The 27,772-nt window shown below is 40.1% G+C and overlaps 1 pseudogene; it reads left to right on the top strand.

The window, feature by feature from the left end:
* Window positions 1-2,872: 2,872 nt before the first annotated feature.
* Window positions 2,873-20,108, top strand: LOC137266273 (uncharacterized; annotated as a pseudogene).
* The last annotated feature ends 7,664 nt before the right edge of the window (window positions 20,109-27,772 follow it).

Consider the following 27,772-nt stretch of genomic DNA (forward strand, 5'->3'; position numbering starts at 1 on the left):
AGTTTAGGTTACCTCATACTGTTTTTCGCTGTATGTAAACATAGATTAATTTTCTTGACGATTAAAAGTAGTTCAGTGACTTGTGGAACGACAGAAATCAACACGGAAATAAATTAAGAACTCATAGAAAATTTTAAAAGGACAGAGTACAGGAAAACTACGTATTCTCCCCCATGTCAGGTGACCAGCGAAAACTGATAGCTAAACTAAACATTCCCACTGTGTATAGAGGCTGGCAGATAATTCGACTACCGACACCTCTTGAATCCCGGTACTGTCCATTCTGTACAGATGTCATCGAAGACGAAGAACATTTGTTGATGGACTGTCCGATGTACACAGATATCAGATATGAACTTTTAACAGTGATCACCTAACTGGCAATTCCATAAAGTTTAACGCTAACGAAAAACTAATAAATATAAGGCACTGCCCTGAATAAAACATCTAGTCAACTGTCAACTAGATAATTATGTTCCAGAGAAGAAAAAGACTGTTAAAGATATGAACAATTAATATTGTTATATTTAGTGTAGAGTGTATTATGTATCTGTATGTGCGCGGGTGTGTGCACGTGTGAGTTCACGGGTGAGTGTGTGCAAGTGGCTGTAGGTATGTGTGTTTTGGTTTTGAAGGTGTGTATTTGTATGAGCAGATATGATTTCGGATATTGGTGTGTGTGTGCGTGCGCGCGCTTGTATGCACTGGTATGAGAGTGGCCGAAAGTATGTATCTGTAAATGTGGGTTTGGCTGTGTCGTAGGTGTATGTATATTTGGTCATGGTGATTCAACATGTGGATTCAACCGTGGATGTGGACGTGTGTTTTTTTTTGTGTGTTGGTTTGACTGTGGTAGTGGGTGTATATATTTGTACATGTGAGTACAACTGTGGTTGTATGTATTGTATGTGTAAGTGGAGAATGTGAATGCAAAGAATACCTACGCACGTTTTCTCTGTGTAGCACTGACACTATGTGTGTGTGCGCGCGTGTGTGTGTGTGTGCGTGTGTGTGTGCTCGTGTGTGTGTGCAAGTGTGCATTGTTTCGTGTCAAGTGCATAAATTTATGTAATTGTTTCAATCATTCTATCCATTGCACGTGTTTTAATGGTCATTAATTCTCTTATAACCTTTTGACAGCTTGTGCATGCACAGTTTCATACATTTATGTATACATTACTTCTATGTGCATGCAAATTTACATCTCTCTCCCCCTCTCTCCCTCTCTCTCTCTTTCTCTCTCTCCCTCTCTCTCCCTCTCTCTCCCTCTCCCTCTCTCTCCTATCCCTCTCTCCCTCTCTCTCTTTCTCTCTCTCCCTCTCTTTCTCTCTCTCCCTCTCTCTCTCTCATACTAAAGCGGTAAAAGTGAGTGCTGAATTACCTCAGACTGTCTCTCGCGTGATAATGACAGATATTGTCACAACCGAATTAGTGTTCCGAACGCTTCAGTACAAACTTACACGTTTATGTGTATACTGTCACTTTAACTGTGTCTTGAAAAGTGTATCGACATAATTATTTCAAGTATTTTTTTTGCTTTATTTTGCTTTTATGAAGTTAACTCTAAAATCACATTTCAAAGCATAAAGGTTATTCAAATTGTTTTTTCTTCCATCTCCTGTGTGTTCACAATGTAACTTGGCGATGTTTAAATGTTTACTGGCTGGAAAACAATCACGTTCATCAAGTTTAGAAGGGCAGCTGAAACGTTCCGTGTCTGGAGGTGGCAAATGGAAAGAACATGATGTCATCAACGTGGACTAACATTAGAGCATGGGACATTTGAGGCAATATATGTACTTACGTGGACTAACATTAGATCATGGGACATTTGAGGCAATATATGTACTCACATCAACAAAGAATCAGCGTTACTGAGATGCCTGTAGAGGAATGACGTGTTGGTGTTTCTTTCAAACATGGTCTGTAAGCATGGGAAAGATTGCAAAATCAAAACCTGGAAGTCATCCCTTGTCATACAGATCGCGTCATTATCGTGTTTCGGAGCGTGTAAGAATTGCCGTTCAGAATCCAGCTTCTGTTGATCATTACACTTCAAGTCCTGTCCCTCAATTCCTACCAACGATGAATATATTGTGAGTGTTACAGCTCCCTGTTGCCGAAGACAAAATGTTCCTGTCATTTTGTCCCAAGACTTGTTCTCTTAGGTAAAGTCGCCATCCAACAAAGAATATGGTTTACGTTATTTATGTTTATTAACCAAGTAAACGAAATAATGAGATATTTCACAGTTTTGTTTCATTCATGACTGTGTGTGAATGAGCATGTTTTTGCGAGGTTAGTGAGAGTGGGTGATTGAGTTTCACTCACACTAAGTAGAAAATGGTTCTTTCACAAAAATCAGCTCACAGCTGGAAATATAAAGGGCAAGTTATTGATTTCGTTCCTGTTGTACAACTGGACAGCCCTACGCACGTCTCAGTGTTTGCTCAAGTGCTGTAAGCCGGCGTATCTATTACTACACTGTACATGCAGTGTGTTTTATAATAATGTAAGAGGGAGGATTATTCAATATATCTATACTGAGTCACAAAAGGAACTTCACATTCTTTCTTCAGGGCACTATAAAAGAACAAGAGACGGTAAGATGGTTAAATTGTTATTATTTCATTGCTGAGATGTACTCGATACACTGACAGTGCCACAATCAGTTCCATTAGGCTACACCGCCGTTCCAAATCATGGGTAATTATATTTCCTACGTTTGAAGGATGAATTAGTAGGAACTTGTTTTCTCCTAGCGGTGTGTAACGAGAGTTAGCTGCCCATGGGGTGGCGCTGTTAAGGGTATATAAGGGTTACTCAGTTTGAATTGGCCATTGTCGCTGAAGTATATCACGGCCACTTTACTATGGACGCCAACGCCAAGCTTGACACCATCTTAAAACATCAAGAAGAGCTTCAATCCTCTATCGACAGTAAGATTGGCGCATTAAGGGATGAATTCGTCCACACTACCCTTGATTTAAAGAAGTTGAAAGCTGAATAAGACTACGTCTGGTCTCATGAGGGTAATAAAATCCAATACAATTCCAACGAAGAATCTGTCACAACACTTAATAGGGTTAAAGAACAGTAGGTCTTTAAGGAGATCATATACGTTCCTCCGGTACGTGCAGCCTGCTCCTAGTTCTAGTCCTGCTTCTTCTGTGTACCCTGCTCAGTCCACCTCCGCGCATCTTTTTCGTGGCGGAAGCCAGAGAAGCGAAGCATGTTTTGCGTGTGTAGTATTTACACATTTCAGAAGGGACTGTCCATACACCGCCAGCGGAGCTGGCACCATGTCAGCAAGTGGAGCTGGGAGTTCAACCACAAACCAGTAAAGCAGTTGACAAGGAGGCGCCAGTTAAGTATTCATGACATTCTGATGATTCTAACTTAACTGGCGATTATATGAATATGATATATGGTATTACAAATTCTTAGTCTTCCCTTTTGGTCTGACATCAGCTGCGTACGTATTCACGAAAGTTACACGTCAGTTATTTAAGAAATGGCGTTCTGATAGACACAGTATTGTTATGTTTTTGGACGATGGAATTATGTCCGGTGCTTCAGAAGATTTAGCTTTATCACAAGGTGCAGCCATTAAAACTGATCTTGTGTCTTCAGGGTTTGAGAACTTTGGCATCCTTCGCAATCTATTGAATGGTTAGGGTTTGGATTCGATACAACGTGTCTAACCATGTGTTTTCCTCAGAGGAAGATAGATAAGTTAAAAAGTACTATCTTGCATATTCTAAGGTTGCATTCTAGACGCGTTGCCGTTAGATCTGTTGCTAGTGTGGTGGGCCAGGTAATATCTATGAAACCAGTTGTCGGACCAGTTGCACAGCTGATGACTAGAGCTTTGAGTATCGATGTAGTCAACACGTAGTCTTGGGAGAATAAGATCCTGTTATCTCCTGAAAGTGTTGGGCAACTGGAATTTTGGCAGAACAATATAGATAAATATGTGTCTAGATCTCTTATTGAAACTAGCTTGGTTAAGAGGATTGTTTACTCAGACGCCAGTGACAGTGGTTTTGTTGGATTCAGTGTTGACGTTGATTGTACAATTTCCCATGGACAGTGGAGCCAGGAAGAAGTGGGACACAGTTCTACTTGGAGAGAACTGAAGGCTGTATATTTGGTGCTTGTCAGTTTGGTTTCTTCTCTAGATCGCCGTAAGGGTAAGTGGTTCACAGACAATCAAAATGATGTCAGCATTGTTGACAGAGGCAGCATGAAATCACACTTGCAGTCAATAGCTATGGACATCTTCCAAGTGTGTCTTAAGCATAACATAAATCTGAGCATTCGGTGGCTTCCCCGTAATGATAATTTACAAGCAGTCGACTTGTGGATTATGATGACTGGGGTATTGCAAACGTTCTGTTCCAGAGTATTGACAAGTTATGGGGTCCACATCAGGTGGATAGGTTTGCATCTTACTATGACGCTAAGCTGGAACAGTTTAACTCCCGCTACAGTAACCCAGGATGTGCCCCTGTGGATGCATTCACAGACAAATGGACGGAGACCATGAGTTCATAGTACCCCCGTTTTGTATTATACCTCGAGTTTTGAAGCACAAGGCGGAATGTAGTGCAGTGGGAACTTTAGTTGTCCCAGAGTGGAAATCAGCTTGCTTTTGGCTTTTGCTCTGTAAAACTGCAGTCTCCATACCTGAGGTTTAGTCCCATGTGTATCGACCTACGTTGAAGGAATCATACGTACCCAGCAGGATTAAAGGAGGATTATTTGGTGAACAGGATTCGCAGTTTAACATGATTGCTTTGTCAACTGATTTTCGTTGATTCTGTACAATTGTGTTTGCAGATGCATTTCATGATGCTTACCAGGGTGACCTGTCGTCTTTGCCTGAGGAGGTGTCTGAACTTGCTGCTGGGTTACCGGACCTGATGTGTCAGTCTAGACCTCAGTCTACTGTGAGCAAGTACCGTTATGGTTATGCTGCATGGAAAAGGTGGGCGAAAAGTAGTAATATGCCAGATGTATTGCCTATTGCACCGTTGCCATATACTTGTTGTCGGTTGTGCAGAGAAGTGAATCCTTTTCACCAGTGGTAATTGCTTTCTATAGCTTAAGGCATGCTCGCACGATTATTGGGCTGGTGAGTCCGACAGATAGTGTGCTTGTAAGAGATGTTTTGGAGGCAGCCAAGAGGAAGTTGGCTAGGTCTGTTGTGAAAAAAGAGCCTGTAACTGTTGAAATATTAAACAAATTATTCGATTCGAAAATTGTAGATCCATCCTTGTACAATTTACGGACAATATCAATGTGTTTACTAGCTTATGCAGGTTTCTTGAGATCCGAGGAACTATTACATATAACACGTTCTGACATTGTGTTTTACAATTCTCATATGTTATTGTTTAGTGAAAAGTCAAAAACTGATGTTTACCGAGATGGTGCTTGCCTTGTGATTGGGAGAACAGGCACGAAGCTTTGTCCAGTTGAATGCTTGGAGAGGTATGTACAGATTGCATCCATTAATCCTGAGTCAGATGTGTACATTTATAGAAATGTTATTAAGTTGAAGGACCTTATGAGTTGAGGAGAAGCAACAAACCTATGTCTTATAATAGGTTGCGAGATATATTTTTGGAGACTTTGACACCGTTTGCTTGTGATATTAAAGGGTATGGTTTCCATAGTCTTCGTAGTGGAGGCGCACTTGCCGCAGCTGATAACGGTATACCCGACCGTATGTTCAAACGCCATGGTCGATAGCGCAGTGAAAAAGCTAAGGATGGCTATGTTAAAGATAAGTTGGAAAACAGGATTAAAGTGTCTCTGTCTCTTGGTCTCTGACTTTCTTTGTTGTGTCGCCGTGCATACTAAGCAGCGTGTTCCAATGTTGATCACGGATGTGTTTTGTTGATATTGAGCGTTATATTGCCTACGTTTGAAGGATGAATTAGTAGGAAATTGTTTTCTCCTAGCGATCTGTAACGAGAGTTAGCTGCCCATGGGGTGGCGCTGTAAAGGGTATGTAAGGGTTACTCAATTTGTATTGGGCATTCTCGCTGAAGTATATCACGGCCACTTTACAACATGAATTTTTATTTTATTTTCCTCAATATGTTTGCATTTCATAATGAAACTATGTTCATATGTTGCAGGTTTGGGGTACTCTGATGATACATGTAAGATGCGCTTGTGTTATGGCTGCATCCCGGCTGGAGAGCCATGATAATACTTACAAGTTTGTATATTGAAATGAAGCGAATTTGCACATGGCATACCATTGTTGAGCTGAAGAGCCGTGATAATACTTTCACTTATGTATTGAAATGAATTAAGCACAATATATATGTATATGTGGTAGGCTGAAGAACCATTATAATGCTTCTAACCATGTTTGGAATTAAATTAATTACAATACATTTGTATATATGTTTGGCTGAAGAGCCGTCATAATACTGCTAATCATGTTTGGAAATGAATGACTAACAATATATTTGTATATATGTTGGGCTAAGAGGCGTCATGCTAATCATGCATTAACATGTATGATGTTCTAAATATGTTGCTGGCTGAAGAACCATTATAATACTTGAAATGAGATATATTCATTGAGTAATACATCACTAATTGCATATGCCTTGAAGGCTGAAGAGCCATTATAATACAATTACTTTGAAACATGTTTTGTGGCTGTTGAAAAGCTATTATAATGCCATATAAGAGAGGAATATATATCACACACACTTTGTTTACTCATTACTATTGTTGATGATAGCATGTTGCCCTGTTTGAACGACATTATCAGAATAAATCGTGAAGTAAGGCGTTTACACATGTGAAGTACCATATATCCAAGGTGCATACTAAGCAATGTTGATCGTGGATGTGTTTTGTTGTTATTGAGTGTAACGGTGTTATGTAGGAGAATACAGCATGTTAAGTCACAAAAATAAAAATTCGAAATTTCTCAGTTCAATATTGTGTATGGTCGCCCCGCGCATTCACCGCTGTCACCGTCACTGTCTCCTCATCGACTGCCTGACGCTTGTGAACACGTGGTTTGGGATTCTGTGCCATTGCTCTTGGAAGGCAGCGCCTAGTTCCTGCAAATTCTAAGGTTGTTTCCTAAGACCACGATTCTTTCTCCCAAGTGCATCCCACACTTACTCTATTGGATTAAGGTCAGGGGACCTCGATGACCAATCCACGACGTTGATCCCTGCGCTTTGAAGGAAATTTCGTATCAACATCGCGGTATGCGGCTGAGCATTATCATGCTGGAACTGTAGACCTGGGCCACGAGTCGCCATGAAAGTAACGAGCTGAGGGGTGAGCACCTGGTAGCGGTTAGCAGCAGCTGTGAGGTTTCCACGGATGGCCAGAACGTCGGGAACGGTTGTTCCCACAGAAAGCACCCGCACCATGCACCTTCCGCCCCCGAATCTGTCGACTTTCTGTACACAACAATGGGCATACCGTTCACGACGTTGTCTCCAGACTCTTTGCCTACCGTCCACGAATCTTGTAATCCTGGCTTCATCGGCAAAGACGACTCGATTCCAGTCTCTCTGGGTCCTTCGTAGGTGACGATGGGCCCACAGCAGATGTTGACGTTCATGAAACAGCGTCAATATTGGCCCAAGATATGGACGTCGAGAATGGAGATTGGCAGCCCGCAACCAATTTCGAATGGTCGGTAAGGACAGTCGACCTCTAGCGTACGTAGATGACGTAGGACGATTTGACGGGCTTCTGCTCGTGACGTCACACACGGAGAACCCGACCTTGGGCGATCAAGTGTATTAGTATCTGATTTAAGTAGACCTTGCTTTTACCAGCTACATACTGACATGTACTGTCATTGAACAATGTATTGATTTGTTAATTGAGCTCATAAACAATACTTAATGCATAGCATATATCTTCCACTTGCTGGATTCACTGGGAATCCCTTAGCATGCAAATATCAGCTGTGATCAACATGGGTTCGAGTAGGTTTTGTGGTTGAACTAGTGATGAAATGTTTGACTGAGATGATAGTGGCTCTCCATGCCATGTTTTCAAAATGTCTTCAGATGCTTTCGTCCAATCATTCTTCGGTTCCTTGTTATGTGTATTTGGTGTCCGCCGACATCGAAATAACCGTTGAGCCAGTGCCACCCGTAGACCTCATGACACATTTGATGGTGAATCGGGTAATGGTGTACTGGCATCACAGGGCTTAGCAAACCCAACTCTATATTATGCGAGGCAGGCTCATTTGACAGGGCTATTTGGGCGACATATTGACACCCTATGTTTTCACGTGTGGGACAATGTTTGGAGAGCGAATCATGAAGTGTAAATACCTGTAACACAATATCTATAGAATGACCTACATTGACTCACAATGAACCCAGACCTTCTATGCATTAAACGCGCCCGTTGCATGATCGCTAGTGAATGAGTTTATATTCAAAGTAACATCGGCGATGTTTCAGCCATATCGTGATGAGAATAATGTTGACGTTTCTAATGAATTATATAACATAAACTATTAAATCCGTGGTAAAAGGACAGTAAGACAACTAGACTAACACAGTTCGAATTAAGACTAGTAGCACTCTCTGGACAGTACATAATCAAAAACAGGTTATAGATCGCAAACTGTTGAAGGTAGATCACCATACTAGGGACCATGGGGACTTACAGAGTCAGTGCTACCTGCATGGACCGTAGCTGGATTTACATCATCCCTTCAGCTGCTGGTGACTGTAGGCAAATTTAGTCACAAACCAATGATGCTGGGTACCGTGGTTTGTGGGCATACCGTATGCGACGGGATGTGACAGTAGGAGCGGGTATTCATGTTACGCAGTTACCTCCCTTTACATTGCTTCCTCTCATACTTAATATTTTTGGCAACACAAACATTTATCCTGGGGGCGAACCTGGACAAGAGTTACCCCTCCTTTTCAAATTCAATTTGGGTATCCTGTTTTAATTGAAGATAATGTTGATATCCTCACGTAACTTTTTTTTATTTTTGAATATTAATCTAGTGCGAAGTTATCATATGAAAATTCATTTTATACAAAAATCTTATTAAAATCTGTTTTTTTCATTAATGATAATGTGTTCCTCCCTCGTCACTCTTTTACTACCAAATTCTATCGAACGTCCTACCGCCCTCGTCACTCTTTTACTACCAAATTCTATCGAACGTCCTACCGCCCTCGTCACTTTTGGATAAAATGTGCCCGAGAAGCATGTAATTTTTGTATGCAGCCTTAGTGCTATGGTCGTTGCCCCGAATCGAAGTCTCCGAGGGTGAGGACACTGTCAAGCGGTTTTGGTGCTTCACTCACCATATATGTACCAAGCGTTGCACTTAGCTACGAAAGCGTACTTACAATGGAGTGCACATCATGTAGGCCTTACACAAACACAAACGTATGTGTGTTCATATACAGTTGATAAATATCACTGTTCATTAACACGAAAATGCTCACAGAAAGTAAATCGTATTGCATTTACGATCATTAAATATAGATAATTAAAGAATAGAAAATTAGCCTCAAAGATATAACCAAAGCTATATCCTGTACAAAGCCGAAGTAGCTTCGGCTATTCGTTGTCACTTTTCCCGACCTTGAGTATGAATGTGTTGGCTATACGTTGGTACCACACGGATACGGGAGTACCCATCCTGGGCATACGATGAACATGGAAGCTACAAAGCCCTTTCCACATCCATGAATCTGTTCCGAAGGCCGAGTCGATTGTGCAAGTATGAATATTGTTTCGGCAGTATTACAGCTGTACGACGTTGTTTTCAAGAAAGTTGCGTCGCGGACCTTTCACGTTCTGTCATCGGGAACCATTTCTGTAAGAAAGGACAATCAGGAGAATATTTTTCTGAGAACCTCAAGAGGCATTTCCTTACTTGTCCAGTTGTACATCATCATTCCACAGGTGGTACACACAAGGAGACGTAGCTCCTGTCCAATAACGAAATGTCGCAAGTCGTGACTGAACGCTCTCTTTCACCGTTGTAGCCTCGCCAGGAGCCTCCGTGTCCATGATTCCATCGAAGTTGACACCACCTTGAAGCGCTTGGTTTTCAGTGCAACCAGGGGAAATGACCACAGCATTACTGACGTCCATAGTAGGTCCAGGTACAAGCGATTTATCGTTGTACGGGCCTCTGTTGCTGAATATGTAATTTTATCAGTGACGTATGTAAGATTTCCAGGTGATGTAATGCTATAAATAGATTCATAATGAAGGCTATGTGCTATATGCACTTGCATGATGTCAAATGCCAGCTGTCAAATGGGTACCCCGTTAGGATGAGAGAGCCACAATAAACTCGGTGCGCCTAGTGGCAGCAAGAGTTGTATACCCCCCAGGGAGTTGAGATTGAAATACGATGTGCTGTTGAGATTGACATCCGGTGATCGAGGGAAAATACCTAGCGCCTAGAGAAATTGCCTTGCAGTTTGATTTGTGCGCTATACAAGAACACTTATAATAATAATAATAATATTGTTCACTGACATTTGTTTAGTGTGATATGCACATTGTGTATTTAGTATGCTATTTATAGGCGATTTGTCTTCAGTGGCTTGAACACACTCAGTCTACCTCACCGTTGTGTACACGGAGCTAACCTGTTCGGAATACACCTGTGTAAATGAGGACATCACTGTTATCAGTACTGGGACAACCCCACGATGTCTTTGAGAACTTTTTATGGCCGTTGATAAGTAGTTTTTCCCGCACCTCAGATAAGTAGTTGAATGACAACGTCATTTGTCGGTCATGTTATGAGATGTGAAACCGTGTAACAAGCTCATATAATGTTTGAAAGGAAAATATAGTTAAAGGGAGGTAACTACTGTCGGACACAGGTATCAGTGACACTTCAGTCATTTTTTGTATCCCGCACTAAATGACGGTGTCATCATTTCATACCCTAACCAAAGGTTAGATATATGTTATCCGTAGTTCTTAATGTGTTTCTCATCCCCATCCTAAAGCAGAGCGGGCGGGTGTGCTTTTTTGCTAACTGTCTGATCTGATCTTATCAAATAGTAAGTTCTAAACCGCTTGGAGCTGACCTCTAACTAAATAATTGTGTACAGATTTGGTTGTCCAGTTGTCTGTTGGTGTTTATCGCGACACAGTGTTTTCTTATGAAGCAGTCTTGACATAGATGTACAGGGATTGTTGACCAATCCGGTTAATGGATTACTTCATGTAATATATTTAAATCAAAATTTAGGGCATGCGGAAGATGAGAAACGCACCAAACGTATGGAAAGCCAGGTATAATATGTTTCGAAATAGCCTGTGAACAGTTAACACATATTTACCTTCAGGTACATGCGTACCTTTGACATATCTTGGAGACGAACCACTTCAAAAGTTTACCCAAAATGAATCCACACGAAGTCATAGTTGCCACTGTAAAGTGATTTTATCAGTGCTTCCTTAATAGAGAGAAGCGTTCGTTATATATTTCAGCTCCGTGTGTTGACTGCAGCCTCAGCAGTGGTCCAGCTTTTGAGTGTCTAAATAACCAGACTTGACCAAGACTATCCAATGATTGTCTGAGTAGGCAATGATTTATGTGAAAGCAAAATGTATGTATCCACCAAGCATGACTACTCGATCCCGTCTTTTGCGAATAGCATGGCAGTTAATAACTCCGGGTTCTATCATTGGAACTTAAACATGTTGAGAGAAATTTTATAATGATTAATAAAAGAACTGCGCAATGAAAATGCTAATAGCTAGAAATGCCGTGGAACCCGATCCACAAAACGCTCGTAACGCCACGACACGTAAGTCTGATATACTACAGTGTTACGACTGATCGTAGCGTTATTACACTCGTAAGCCTGTGATATACTACAGTGTTACGACTGATCGTAACGTTACTACACTCGTAAGCCTGTGATATACTACAGTGTTACGACTTGTCGTAATGTTACTACACTCGTAAGCCTGTGATATACTACAGTGTTACGACTGATCGTAACGTTACGAACGCTTTGTGGATCGGGACCCTGAGTAATACTACATAACAGCTACTCGACACAAGCACCAAAATATAATTTCAATAATAATAAATAGTCCTAATGAAGTATAACACACATGGACATATGGTTTTGCCCACTATCCAACAGACTGTGACGTTACGAGTGAAGGGTGGATGCATCTTGTATACACCTAGCGAATGAGGGCCACTCAAGAATGAATGCCACTTGTTTAATCTTGACAGAAAGCAATGGTCGTGGGTTCGACTCACCATACCCTTGCTCGTGGGTTTCCCGTGGGTTTCGCGTGGGTTATGAAAAGCAGTGTTTTTTATCATTATGATATAGCCTGTTGAGAAACGAGATCAATCGGGTATTTGGCAGCAGAGTTCATAAAGCATCTTACAGTCAAAGCCCCAAAAACATTATCTCAAAAAGAAATAACTAGGTCATATTTCTGAAATAATCACGACTGCCAAAGGAAAAAGCGGACGTGTGTCGCCACAGTTCACTGTGCAGTGTTGCCTCCCTTGGTTGAGCAGTGACCCATCGTGCATTCAATCAAGTTCAGCCCGTGTCCATATTTGTAGGCTTAGATTGGAATATGTCTCCAGACTGCTTTTAATGCGACGGCCATTGATAATGTTACCTGTTGAAACTAAAGGTTAACCACGTAAAAAGAAATCAGTGTGAAACCAACAACCAAAGCAATATGACGGAATTAACAGTTGTATTTAAATCACCTCTGCGAACTGATACAAGTCATTAATACAATAGCAGTGATTATGGCAATAAAGACAGAAATGGTAATATTCACCGCACCACATCAATGGTAACGTTTCCAAAATAGCCAGGGCTGAGTATATAGAGTAAGAATGATCTCCACATACTTGCTTCTAGCTTTAATTAAACCCATGACGATCCGGGTTATAACTGAAATTCAGTACCTCACCTTTGTCGAATGAGGCAACTAACGAGATCGTGTAATCAGGCTCGCTGATGTGTTGACATGTGATCGCAACCCAGTGTTGTTGATCGATGTTCATGTTGTTAACGACATGGTTGTTTTGTCCAAAACTCGACTATTTCAGACCGCCGCCAAATAGTTTGAACATTGCTTTTAACACACGTTTAGATGTTATGTAAACTGAAAGGCTATTTTTGCCTCCCTAACATACCCACGGAAAAGACTAGATGATTTTCGTCGGGACTCCATGAGTCACGAATGCAGTGGAAAGGCCTATGGGGTTGTGGTACACTCCAGAAATCTGTTTAATTATAGACCCGTGAAGGTCCCGGGGTAGAATAGGCCTTCAGCAACCCATGCTTGCCATAAAAGGCGACTATGCTTGTCGTAAGAGGCGACTAACGGGATCGGGTGGTCAGACTAGCTGACTTGGTTGACACATGTCATCGGTTCCCAATTGCGCAGATCGATGCTCATGTTGTTGATCACTGGATTGTCTGGTCCAGAATCGATTATTTACAGACCGTCGCCATATAGCTGGAATATTGCTAAGTGCGACGTAAAACTAAACTCACTCACTCACTCACTCTAATTATAGCACAAGTCTAAATATAGAGCACACCACCACCCCCTCGCTGATTAGCACAGGTACATTGGACATAACTGCCACGTACGAATTTTTGACAGCGGACATCCTTGCTTTCCATGATTCGTAATAGATCAACGAATTGGAATATCGCTGACGAAACAACACTAGGCACTAAGGGAATGACACCACCCACCAAGATCACTTAAACGAAAAATTAGACAAAGACAGTTACAGCATGGAATTTCCAGAAAGTAACAGACGTTTGATATGGTATAAGTTTTTGTGCCACCAGAATACAGCGCTACAAACAAACGTGTTCGACTCATAGTCAGTACCAGAAATATGTTGGTTTATGTGATGGTTGTATGAACTGAAACTTTATCTGTTCAAAATATTTGATAAACATCTTATAATTTGTCTTATGGTCTATACCTCATACCTGTCGACTATCTGGAAGAGTCACCTTTCTTGTGCAGAAGTCTTGTCAATATTGTCTTGGCTAGCAGGTCTGTTGACGTGAATCCTAGGAATACCTCAGTCAGATTTGCCTGTCATACGACAATAAAAGAAATCATTTGACGACAATCAGAGTAGGCTGTCGGGAGCACGTTTTCCGTAAACCACCGCTAGATGGAAATTTAGCTTCACTCCACCAGGTTTGATTAAAAAGGGGCAAATGGGTGAGAATATTTTCTCTTGCCCACAGCTTCTTGTTTTGTTGCTGTTGTTGTTTACGTAAGACACGTTCACAGCTACAGGCTTATCGACCGTTGAACTTCGGAAGTGTGTGTGTGTATCTATTGCTTATCCGTCACGACCGCTTGGTGTTATCTTAATGGTCAAGCACTACGAAGTGATAGAGACACATTTATAGACTACGTGTATTATTTTCCCAAACTTAGCACATATAGGCAACACAATTCATATTACGACAATATACGCTTTATACCGAACTATGCCTTGAAATAATGATGTATAGTTCACAAAAGACAAAAGAAATCAGGTAGAATGTTCAAAATCGAGACAAGTCCATCTTCATCTCCGTGTAAAGGATACGCTATTTAAAATATGGTAATACTCAAGACCAGTTGCAGCCAGTCGCTAGTGTCTGTCCAATATTGTGTAGACAAGGGAGACGGTGTTATGCCTTGTAAACATTAGAAAGATATAATCTGCTGTGCTTACAGACGATCCCACGAGGCCAAGCCCAGTGTACTATTACTTTATGGTTCACTGAGGCTTCAGTTAACCAGTGTTATAAGATAAATATAATCTAACGTAAGGTGAGTCAAAGACAGGGTCTATGGATAAGTGAAGCACTAATTCTGTGTTGTAAAATGAATATTCTTTATGAAGGTCATATAATGCAAAGTCAAAGCTAGCACATTTAAAAAAAATCATGCATGAGTTAATTAAAACGAGACAATGTATGTAGATTACAAGTGTGCCATAGCTCAATCAAAGAATTGTTGAGAGAAAGTTAGTGACTGATAGTTACATTAATTATTTTCACGGAGTGTGCATTTTAGAAACCATCTAAGGGTTCAACCGCAGGTAGAGATCATCCAGTATTGTGGCAATGTCCGAACGTCCCACATTCGTTCTAAAGAATTCTCATATCAAGTTATTACTATGGGCTAACACTCAACGGAAGGTGTTGCCAAATACGTCTTCCACGTGCTTCACCGATAGGATTACATGAAAGACGTGTCCTTTATTTACCATGAAGTTTAAACTATATTTTTATTTGAAAAGCTAATTTACATTGATGTAAATCGTTGTTACACCTACTTGTAAATATACTGGCCATTTTGGCCTTAGCAGAGGAACACGTCTTAATGAACGAAACACTTTTTGAATGATGTCAAAAGTTAGATAATGACGTTTCATGTATAGTTCTAGATATATGTTTGTGACTTTAAAAAACTACACAGGTGTTTAGTTAAAATGTATAGCTTTAACGCTAGAACAGAACCAGCGTCGGAGAAACAGATCCACGAAATCAAGTGTATTGCTAAAGAAGCACTAAAGTGCCTTTGTCTCATTGGCAAAATATTGTCATAAAGTTATGTTTGTAATTATAGCTTAAGTGATCAGAAAAATCAAACTACAAAAATACAAGACCAGGTTACAAAAATATCCACTGTGGTGTCCTTGTTTACTAGTTTGTGAATGGAAATCACGTAAATAAATGTGATGACAGCTCTCAAAACTTAAAATCTATGGAAACGTCTTCGGTCCATCTCTAATGCAATATATTTTTTTGTAAGGTCACCGACATCTACGCGACACAATTACAAGAGTTATTGCCAAACTGCTGTAACAAATGCCTATTTAGATGCTAAAACTAGACACAAAGTTCTTCATAAATCAGCAGTTACGTTGTCTGTATCCGAACACACACATAGTTGTTTATAAATCAGCAGTTACGTTGTCTGTATCCGAACAGACACAAAGTTCTTCATAAATCAGCAGTTACGTTGTCTGTATCCGAACACACACATAGTTGTTTATAAATCAGCAGTTACGTTGTCTGTATCCGAACAGACACAAAGTTCTTCATAAATCAGCAGTTACGTTGTCTGTATCCGAACAGACACATAGTTGTTTATAAATCAGCAGTTACGTTGTCTGTATCCGAACAGACACAAAGTTCTTCATAAATCAGCAGTTACGTTGTCTGTATCCGAACAGACACATAGTTGTTTATAAATCAGCAGTCACGTTGTCTGTATCCGAACAGACACAAAGTTCTCCATAAATCAGCAGTTACGTTGTCTGTATCCGAACAGACACAAAGTTCTTCATAAATCAGCAGTTACGTTGTCTGTATCGGAACAGACACACAGCTATTCATAAATCAGCAGTTACGTTGTCTGTGTCGGAACAGACAGACAGTTGTTCTTAAATCAGCAGTTACGTTGTCTGTATCCGAACAGACACATAGTTGTTCAAAACTCAGCAGTTACGTTGTCTGTATCCGAACAGACACACGGTTGTTCATAAATAAGCAGTTACGTTGTCTGTGTCGGAACAGACACATAGTTGTTCAAAACTCAGCAGTTACGTTGTCTGTATCCGAACAGACACACAGTTGTTCATAAATCAGCAGTTACGTTGTTTATATAGGAACAGACACATAGAAACCGTGTGAAAGGCAAAACTGATGTTGACATTCTCATGTTGACTGCGTCGCCTATATTTGATCAAGAAGAAGAAAGTTGTCTGGTTAATAATTTAATTATCATGACGTCTGTCGGAAGCGGTTATACGAGGAAGGATGTTATCGTAATAGGTTCTGACTTTGTTGGTCATTTTGGGAAACGGGATTACCACCACTCTATGTCCCTCATGTGGCTGTATGGTTTGCTTGGACAGTGGACAGACATGAAAATCAAAAATGCAAAGTGCAAAATCTGTAACTGAGCTACGAGCCAATGCTCGTTCTGCTGAATGTGGTACGAAGTATTTCGATGAACTTGGCACCAATTTGAAAAGTATGATTTTGTATAAGGACCTGAAGCGATCTGTAATGTAGACAAAAGAAGTAAGTCAAGCACATGTTGCACACAAAATAGTTGGTTGAAGGTATTCTGTAACATATCAGCGGACAAATCCTCTGTCGTCACACTTTTAGGTTGTGGAACATTCTGGTCTTGGAACATTCATTAGGCATCCTTTGTATTCGCCAACGATAGGATGCATAGTGTATTGCTTGACGGTTGTAGCCCAGGAAGATATGGGTCGATGTCCGTATCTGGAAGGTCAAATGGTGTCATGTTTCAAGAATACTTGGACAGACATTTCACACAAGCCACGCCGACTAGACCATCTCTTCTGATATATGTTGGTCAGGTGACACATATCGCAGTCATTGATCGACTGGGCAAAGGAACATAACATTGTACTATATATTCTGTCCGCTTACACTGGTCACAGCTTGCAACGTAAGACGTTGGGTGTTACGGACCTTTCACTAAGATCTGCAACGCTGAGTGCCACAAGTTGTTGACATCGAAACAGACCGTCAACAGGTGCAATATTGCGTCTGTCGCCTGCAAGGCGTATTCAGCTGCGTTGACAACCTGTCTTCTCCAATCTTCATTCAGAAAGTGTGGTATATAACCATTGTCCCCTGAATTAATTGACAAGTCGGCCTTTCAACTCGCTGCTACATTCATGGGTCACATGATGATGAGAACGGCACAACCCCGAAGGTAAAACCAGATGACGATGGACCGACACATAACATTATCACCGATGTTGAGGGTGAGATGCCGAGAAGTACATGTCAAGCGGAAGCTGAACAACCTACTTTCCATTATTATTCTGCAAACCATATTCCGGGTCTACAGAAGAACACACGAAAACCTAGAAAATCTATTTACAAGATCGTAGGCGGTAGATCAGTTAAGTTGAAAGTGCAGTTAAAGATTACATACAAGATTGTTGTGTTCTGAAATCATCAGAAAATAGAAAATCGACTGAGAAAGCAAGAAAAATCAAGTAAACTTATACGAAAAACATCTAAAGTCATCAATGACCGTTTCCTGGAGACATCGGGTGCTGTTAACCTGCTATACAGCAGTGAAAGTGATGATGTTACAAGTTTCACCTGTAACAGACGGAGAAAAGTGTTGTGCGGGGTTGTTTCCAGCCAAGTGTACTAATTGTTTGTCTCTACGAATATTTCTGTTCTTTGTCCAGTGGGGACAATGCATGTATCACGACTGTGGTCACCGAGTCCACATACAACCTTGCTGTCCCATGCATGTAGTCTGGATACGTGCTACTGTCCTTGCGATGGTTTACCGTGCAAACAGGCTGAAGAATAACTTTGAAATACACACAAACTTACCTTTATAAACAAACTTACCATTTAACTGTGAACTCTGATCTATAATTACTATGCCAACTACAAATCCGGATGAAAACTTGCAATTTGCAATTTCGCAGGTAGTATGACACTTGGCTTCCATACATAGCTCTGTGTCCTAGCCCACAAACCAAGGTGACGTCACGTATTGTGTGCACTGAGATAGACTTGCACATGGCTGCGGAACACAAACAATGTCTATATATCGAAACTGTGGCCACCAAGGATTACATGTAACATGTACTTACCTGTTATATATCATGGACATTGAAATACAAACATTCACCGAGTTAGCTGCCGCGAATGTTGAATCAAAGTAAAGCAATATAATGACAATTTGTGTTATATATGTCATGATACTTTTAGACACAACTCTACCCACTACAACTTATACAAATAATATGGTTTAAACGTATTTATTTCAGAGAAGAACACGATCGGCAAAAAAGCCAAAATGGCATATATCAATGTCGCTCAATAATACATAGATAGGTTTCACATTACTACATATTGTTGTACATGATAATTAGAACAAGCTGAGAAAATAGGAACAAGTTGTCTTTGATAATAATTTTGCATAATAACATATTACCTTATTTCCTTTTCGTGGTCAGTTAATACAAATAAGAAAACAGCCACAATGCTGACATAACTGTTTTTACAACCATGTATTTTCACCGGCTTTGTCTTATCCATTTACCTATCGTGAAAAGGATAACAAACATAGGAAGCTGGAAGGTTGCCAATGCTACAATCAAATATAAAAAATTACTAATTCCAAAATATCCAGCTATCTCACCAGCGAGATAAGGTATCACTGCCATTCCTGACAGATCCCCAGCGGAGCAAATCCCGATTACTAACGGTGAAAGAGGTATGCAGCTTCCGCACCAGCTAATCATGGCCGCAACAAGAGGGCCAGTAAACAAAGCTAATGACACTGAACCAACCCATATTCCAAATAGACCCAGAGGGGCAGCGAACACCAAAACGACAGATGATGCCAGCACCCCTACAATACAAATGAATATCAGAACAGATTGTTCTATCCACACACTCAGACACGTTCCCATCATTCTACCTAAAGTAAAAACTAACCAGTAAACAGATACCATGACCGTTATACTCTGAACCGACACATGTAAGGACCCTTCAACGCCATATGTAGTTAAGTATTCCCCATACGCGTAAGGTATTCCTGTAAAAATACAGAACGTTGCGACTAGGAGAATGAGGAAGGTAATGTTGAAACAGTTTCTGTCTATTGCATTCTCGCCCAAATCTGTGTATTCTTTAATGGTGTCTTCTTTGGAAAAACGTTTGAAATTGCTACATCTTTCAACCATGGACAAAACACCGTATCCAAAAGCAGACATAAGGAATAGCAAGCCCAGGAATATGTAAATAATGCGTACGGTTGATTCCCCTGTACTTGAATGTGGAATGACAGAAGCGTTCTCGGTAATATAGAATACTTTGGGTACTGGAAGGACCAGCGCGTCTTCTCTGTTGGAGTTGTGTAAGGATACATTTTCTGCAGTTTCATTCAAGATTGACGTGTTCGATGAAGATGGTTCTGACACTTCTGATTGTAGAAAGGGCATGGCCAGCACTGGCGCTGCTGCAGTTCCAAGCGAGGAAGCCAGCAGTAACAGATGAGTGAAGTGAGACCGTCCCGGAAACGTACGGTTACACTGATGAAGAATGCCTGAAGTATTAGAAATTAGAATTCCTAAATAAAGACGTCCATTGTAAATTACTGAAATGGTGTATCGAAAGAAAATGAAAAGTGAAAACCGTTTCACATGTTTTACACCGTGTTCACTGAAATATGTCCGATTCAATATTCAATACCCACGTGACTGATGAAACTGATGTCGGAATCATGAATACTTACAATTAAAAAGACATGATAGTGTTGCTCCATCCACTGCCATGGCAAGGAAGGCTACATGTAAGGAAGGTGTAACACCTAGGAATGGTGTAGTTGCAGATCCCAGCAGAGAGCAGGCCACAAGAATGATGTTTGGATCTAGGCATTCAGCGATGTACACAAACAGCAGGTTCCCCAAATTCAGAGCAAATCCCATAATAAGAAATAGATTTGATATCTCGGCCAGATCTGTGTTATACATGTGCTGGAGGTCTGGCAACGTAGGTCCAATCACACTAACCACAGCCCCCTAAAACGATCAGACAGTGAGTCAAATAGTAAGTGAGCGGGTTGAGTTACAATGTGCTTTGAAGAACAATATGAGTTACATTTTTACATCTCAGCTTTACAAGAAGAAGAGCAAGGTGATGAAAAGCTTTCACTCTTACCCACCTTAGTGTAACTGATGGTAGTTCCAGGGCGATAGTTTTAGAAATTTAATCACCCTTGCTGTCGTTTCTTTAGGTCTCGCTCATTTTGTTAAATCGTGTGTCACCCTTACCAACGTTTGGCTTCAGTAGAGCTTTAATATTAGCTTGGGTTGACTATCAATTTTAGTGAATTCTTCAAGTTTCTAGAATACAGAAGTTCTGAATCAACTCACTGATATAGAGAAGGAATAGCACCAAATTGCCAGTTGTGCGATGTTCCTTTTGTGTACCATGTTGGTTTGGAGAAACGAGAGTTCTCAGACCTGTATCGCATAAAACATCAGAGTGACAATACATTCGTATACAATTTAAGATAAGTAACAAGCAGAATCGAACTTCAGCCTAGTTGATACGCAGCCCCTTTTACCGCTCACCTACCCACCGCCAACTTGAAGTGATGAACCCATTGCATTTGATTTTGAATTTCCCCTATAACATAATGTACCACAGTGGTTCTGCCAGTACTGTCCCATCTCTATTTACATAACGACCACAGTCAGTACGAAGATTCTGACAGCCTTCGTGGTTTGTGGTGATTTCAAGAACATGGTACTGTTTTATGCACTAAATGCACAACCAGCTCTTCTTGATCCATCTTTTGATGATGTGATTGTTCAGAAAATTTAGTTCTCTTCTGCAAACTGTTTACTGGCAAAGTCATGGAACAATAAATTTCAAGTGAAACATCCTCGGAAATTGGGAATACTAGAATTGCCTTCAGTGTGGTCCATTTACACCAGAACTCTATCTGTTAAGTACGTCACGATGCTAAACCAGGTCAGGCTGACACCATAAAAAACGACTGTACATCATGATTTCACACGGTTATGTCCTGTACACAGCAGTACTGCAGTGGCAGTTCCCTGACTTGGGAGTATATCCCACCAGACAGTGTGTGAGCACTAGTTCAGGCAGGTCTCCGAGCCAGACGGCACTGTCGTCCACGAGGCAGAGAGCTGACTGGAGTATCAGAATGGACAGATTTCGACATGAACATTTCACTGTCACCTGTTCAAAGATATTGCGATGGCACGTAACGTGTGAGTGCATGTCTACCCAACGGGTGGACTACACTCATATTTACTGTATGTGGCTGTATGGATTCTCTCCACGACCCTGTTCATGTCACTTCCACTTCAACATTGAATAAAGCTAACGTCATACTCCAACACAACTATGGGAAATGCTGACACCATATTTTAACGCAGAAGTGCTAGATGCCCAACAGGACGCGTAACAGCAACTCTCTTACAGATACAAGTCTTAAATATAGGTCCTCCTTTGAATCCGACACAACACCCATGTTTACAGGTACTGTCAACCATACACTTCCGCCACGTCATAACGGGCGTATCAGTTCTAATCAGGAAAAAGTTCTAATATGCTTGCAACGTAATATGTGAAAAGAGTGATTGGAACTATGCCGAAAAGGTTTATGTTTTTGTATCATGCTCGTGATCAAACGTACATTTAATATCAGTTTACAACAGTCCGATTTTTATACAGCTCTTCAATTATTTTTTCAAGAAATAAGAATTGTGTTGTAGTTAGGACTGGCAGTTAACTGCGATAGTAAGCTAAATTCATGAAATATAATAGACACTGCCTTGTGATCTAATCTGGAATCTAATCTAGAAATGATGTGGCAAAAATATTGATAACTGATAAACATTTAGTTCATTCACTAAATACTGCAAGGAAGTGACATGTCTGTATCCTTTCTCGGCATTATGGAGACAGTACATCTCGGCATTGTGGAGACAGTACATCTCGGCATTATGGAGACAGTACATCTCGGCATTATGGAGACAGTACAAGAAAAGGTTTGCTCAGAAATCAGTAAACTGTGTATGAGTGAGTGGGCGGACAATCAAAATCCAGCACCCGTGATGACTAGTAAAGCAGGAAAGCATAGAGAAACACAAGAATATATACTAGTACTCAAACAGAGCAAACACAGACGCACACAAACACACATACTTGCACCCACACATTATAAGAAACATTATTCATGAAATACTTAAGAGACCTTTAAAGTATCACAAACAGTTTTGACAAACACATTCTTATGGCTTTCATGAAACTTGGAGCCGAACCTACTGCTATTGGTGAGTAACGTTCACATGGAGCAACTCATGTGGCGTGTCTGTGTAGTGCACCAATGACGGTGGCTTAGGTGACCCCCCTTGATAGAACAAACTCACCTGTGTTTCTCTGAGGCTGTTGCTGTATCTGTGAACTTTAATTCAGTTCTGGGCGTCCTATAATTTATACATAATATATATCACAGAGACGTGTGTTTTCGACATACGATCAGTGTAAAAACACGTAAAGCTGCACGGTTCAAAAACTAGGGTTTATAATGAAGTGGGTGTTTCCAGGTGTTATGCAATATGGTTCACAGTATTAAATGAAGGAAGAAAATCAATTCTGACAATTGCAAACTGACAGTGTAATTTATGTATTACTTGATAAAAATCTACCCTCTTTGTATGTAAATAGGAGTTGTTTTGAAACGCAGTTAAAAATGCTACATTTTCCACGCATCGCGTATTCTGGAAGCACCTGCTATTAGAAGCATAGAGCTACACTATTTCCTAACCGAATGTGGTTAAGCAGTGATTAGCATAACGCATGTGTCATCATAACAGCTGAAGGGAAGCTGTTGTAATTGATAAGTTATAAGAAATTTCATTGTCAAGTCTTCAGAGGACATACGTCTGGATATATCCGGATTCAATTTCAACCTCTCAAACAATCCAGACCTCACAAACCAAACACACGAAACAATACATAAACTAAGATCATGGGTGGGCAGTGGGTGCATAAACTGAGCGCGGTTAATTTGATGGGTGATGCTGTAGGGGTATTTATACTTGCACCATTTTGTATGTATACATTTTAACTATAAAGGACAACACAATAAAAACTAGGCTATACACTGCCAACAAGTGAAGGTAGATCACCATACTACGGACCATGGGAACCCACAGTACCTGCACGGACCACATCTGGATGTGCACCATTCCTTCACCTGATAACAAGTTAGATAAATCCACCCATACATTAAAAGCACAAAAGAGGGTGGATATATTAAAATGACTTTGAATGTGTTGGAACTTACATAAATTACATGCTAGTTTTAAATCAATATCTGTTATATTTCAATTTTTAGCAAAAGGTTCTACACTTGAACTATATTTCTTGTCAATATGTGACTTGTTTAAAGTCACGGTATGGCTGCAGTATTGTTGAAGTAACAATGTATCATGACTCATTAATCTGTGCTGAGCGAATGAGTTAATATCTAAAGTCACATCGGCAATATTTCACTCCATATCCACGAAATGGAAAATGAATATTGCATAAACCTGTCGTCAAAGAACAGTAAAACAACTAGAATCTCACAGTTAGAATTAATACTAGCGCTGAAAGTTAAAACTAATCGTGCCATTTGGACAATATAATATAAGAACCATATTGCCCGCACTTGAAAATCTGCGCTGAAGGTTAAATATTCAAATTCTGTTCTCACACGTAAGATGTCTATAAACGTTATCACTTTAAAATATGTTATAATGTATTATAGAAACAATATTACATTCATTATAAAATCCCAAGATACCCTTTTTCCAGTAAAAATGGCTACTGCTGGCTACCATTGGCTCCCACAGGACACGTATTTACAAATCTACCAATTGGCGGGTGGGGATTCAGTACAATACACCTCTAAACAATAAATATGGGGATGATTTGGGGGTTTAATTATTCTACCTGAAAACATGACGTACGCGTATCTTAAATCTCCCGGATGCAAGTACTGCATTTAACAAAGAAACGACACAATGAGAAAAAGAGCCATTTTTCTTGTGAAACATTCCCCCAATTCGAGGGAGGAACCGACCGACCGGGGACTGACAGTATACATGAACGACACGGATATATTGTCCGTTCGATACTTGATTATGAGTAGGTAGCCGCAGTTAGAGAACGTAACATTGTTGACAGTTGGTATATCCACATTTATTTCCATCCATCTACAGACATGGGTCAGTAGTAATTTGGCAGAGAAACTTTAGTTCGGGTTCAGGTGTATGGATGATCAAATAAACAATTCCCTTTTGGTGATTTATCTGGACAGGAGTTTAAAGAAACCAGTGAGGCCGACTCATCTGTTTCATACACATCTACATAGGTACGAGAAACATATTCTGAGTGACAAAACACTCTCTATGAGACAGAATGACAAAACCGATGAATGCAAATTTCCAAAGGTCATCTTCCCGGGTGTATCCACATTTACCTTCATCTAGAAATATACTGGCATTAAGCTTCTTTCAAAATGACGTTATAATCGATGGCCATGGACTTGAGTCATTCTCAGTTCTGACCTGACTGAAAGTATGATTACTTACTCCTGTCAATATTATGTACATTTGTTTTTATTCATTAGTGCTCTGGTTCATAGAAGGTGGGTGCCACCAATATCTCGTGAATTCACACGTGGACGCATGAGATCAATTCCTCACCAATAGTCCTTTGATTGTGAAACCTGCCCAACACTTAATACAAACTGAAGGAAGATTGATCGAGAAGGCGTGAACACGATAACGCTGTTGTATATAGTATTACACATGATGTCGACAAGCGACCTTGTCATAGTCACTAACGTCCTCTGAATGTCAGTCATTTTTCTGGAATGACTTAACTGGACCTTTGATGTGAAACGTTGTAGCTTGCAGTAGCATTTGAATCAAATATATTTGTTTTTAAATACTTGCGGAAACGAGAAATGTAGACCCACTAAGCGGGAATTGAGTACAGATTGCGAGACCAGAAGGAGAAAATCTCGACTGATGAATTTAAACGTCATTCTTCTTGTCGACTGGCTGTGTGCGGAGGATGCCGACTTTTTGAAGTTGAGCAGAGCCAGACAGGGACTATTTTATCATTTCGAACGGGGATTGTTAAAAGAAATTCCGTCATGTGGTTGATACACGAATCAAATCAATTATATATTTATATCGCATTTGACTTTTATAACCTTTATTTTTCGGGACAAAGTTTGGATGGTTGACTCGACTGTGTCAATTAAACGTGACAGTACAATAACTATGAGAGCAGGAGATTCGGCCTGATTTTACCTGCTGCCTAACCTTCCGTGCGATGCTGAATGAAGCACATCTAGATTTGATAGGGGTTCGGAATCTCCCAACTCACACGTACGCCTTTTCAATTCATAAGACATTGTTTGTTTCTATATATTCAGAGACAAAGAGTATAAGTCAATATTATGTTCTCTCAGTGCCATTCGGACGTAAAAACGATTTGTACAGACTCACTGATTGTTGTATTAAACATTATATAAACAGTACAGAAACCTCAAAATATATAATGTGTACTTCATTATATTGTTCAAAGATACTCGAGGACTGAGGAATATGTTGCTGTTCTGTGTACATTTTCTGCTGTTTTTGTTTGATATTAATTACGGTAAGTGGTTTGTGTTAATTATCACGGAAGGTTTACACATGATCAAATATATGTAAGCCCTCTGTATATTCTAACAAAGTGCTATGTGATTCACATTCAGCATGGTGTTCACATTCAGCATGGCGTTCACATCCAGCATGGCGTTCACATTCAGCATGGCGTTCACACCCAGCTTCACATAAGGTGTTAATCAGGTGAGGAAAATATGCTGTCGCAAATATTAAATGACAAAATATTGAAGAACAGCTGCTTGCCTTTTTGTCGAGAAATTATCATCAATTCAGACAGCTGATTACAAACGATCCGAGAAGTGTACCTAATTATCAACATCAGCAGGAGCAGCATTTCTCCTCTCCATCACATCAGGGGTGGCAGCAACAACACCCCATCAGCCTCTACCTTTTTACTGCAGACATCATACGAGCAAGGTCCTCCATCAACTATATATGCTTCTGCTGTCATTATGTTCAACACAGCCGGCACCATCACCAAGACGTGGACATTCCTTCTTTCACTGGCCTTAAACTAAATACATTGATAAATTAAGAGAAGTCAAAGTATTTCTTAGAATGTAATTTTAATACTAATCAAATCAATCATTGCAACCATAATTTTCAACATATAACATAACTTCATCATGATGAATAATTGAAGGATATTAATAACATCAGTATCACTTAAAAACCCATGATGAACAGGATTCATCTGAATGTCATGTCTAAATAACAAAATGGGAGTCACATTTCATGATATTTCCGTTATATCATCTAAACATTTCATAATATTTCCGTTATATCATCTAATATAATCTCATCGCATAAATTTGAATGTTTTAATCGTGGTAAAAAGCTCTGAAGCTCATATATTCAACATTTTTATGTGCTAGCAAACCTTCACATATTGGTGAATCGATAACACACGCTTCCACATGCCCCTAATAACTGATGGTTAGCGGTGTTGCAAAGCCATCTGTTCGCACTGAGGACACAGATTGGAATTCGAAATAGTGTATAGCGCGGAAAACACTGTGACATGTCGCAACATGTTTCCTAATGCAATCACATGCTTTTGACATACCTGGACTTTTACCCTCCACTCTGCTCTTAGCAGAAATATCTTTTTTCAATACTAAGTTCAGTTCAAGTTATTTCGTCATTCAGATCACCTGACCCACAGTTCAGTTGCAAAGTTTCTATCTTTTCCACGAAGCATGAACTAAGTATAGTTAATTGTCAAATGTTTTTAACAAAGAACCAACACTCGCAGAAATGCAACTATTTTATTCTGAAACATTTTATCCAAAACTAGTGCACATGCAAGAGAGTGAGTGAGTAGTCTTTCGCGCCACTTTGTGATTTGTGTAATGCTGTGTGATTGTATTCGTAAAGAAAATAGAATATATCCTTTAAACACTTGACATCTTAGACTTTGGACAATGGACGTATCTTATTGCCAGTTAAGGGACC

This window comes from Haliotis asinina, chromosome 15, assembly GCF_037392515.1.
Source record: "Haliotis asinina isolate JCU_RB_2024 chromosome 15, JCU_Hal_asi_v2, whole genome shotgun sequence".
NCBI lineage: Eukaryota > Metazoa > Mollusca > Gastropoda > Lepetellida > Haliotidae > Haliotis > Haliotis asinina.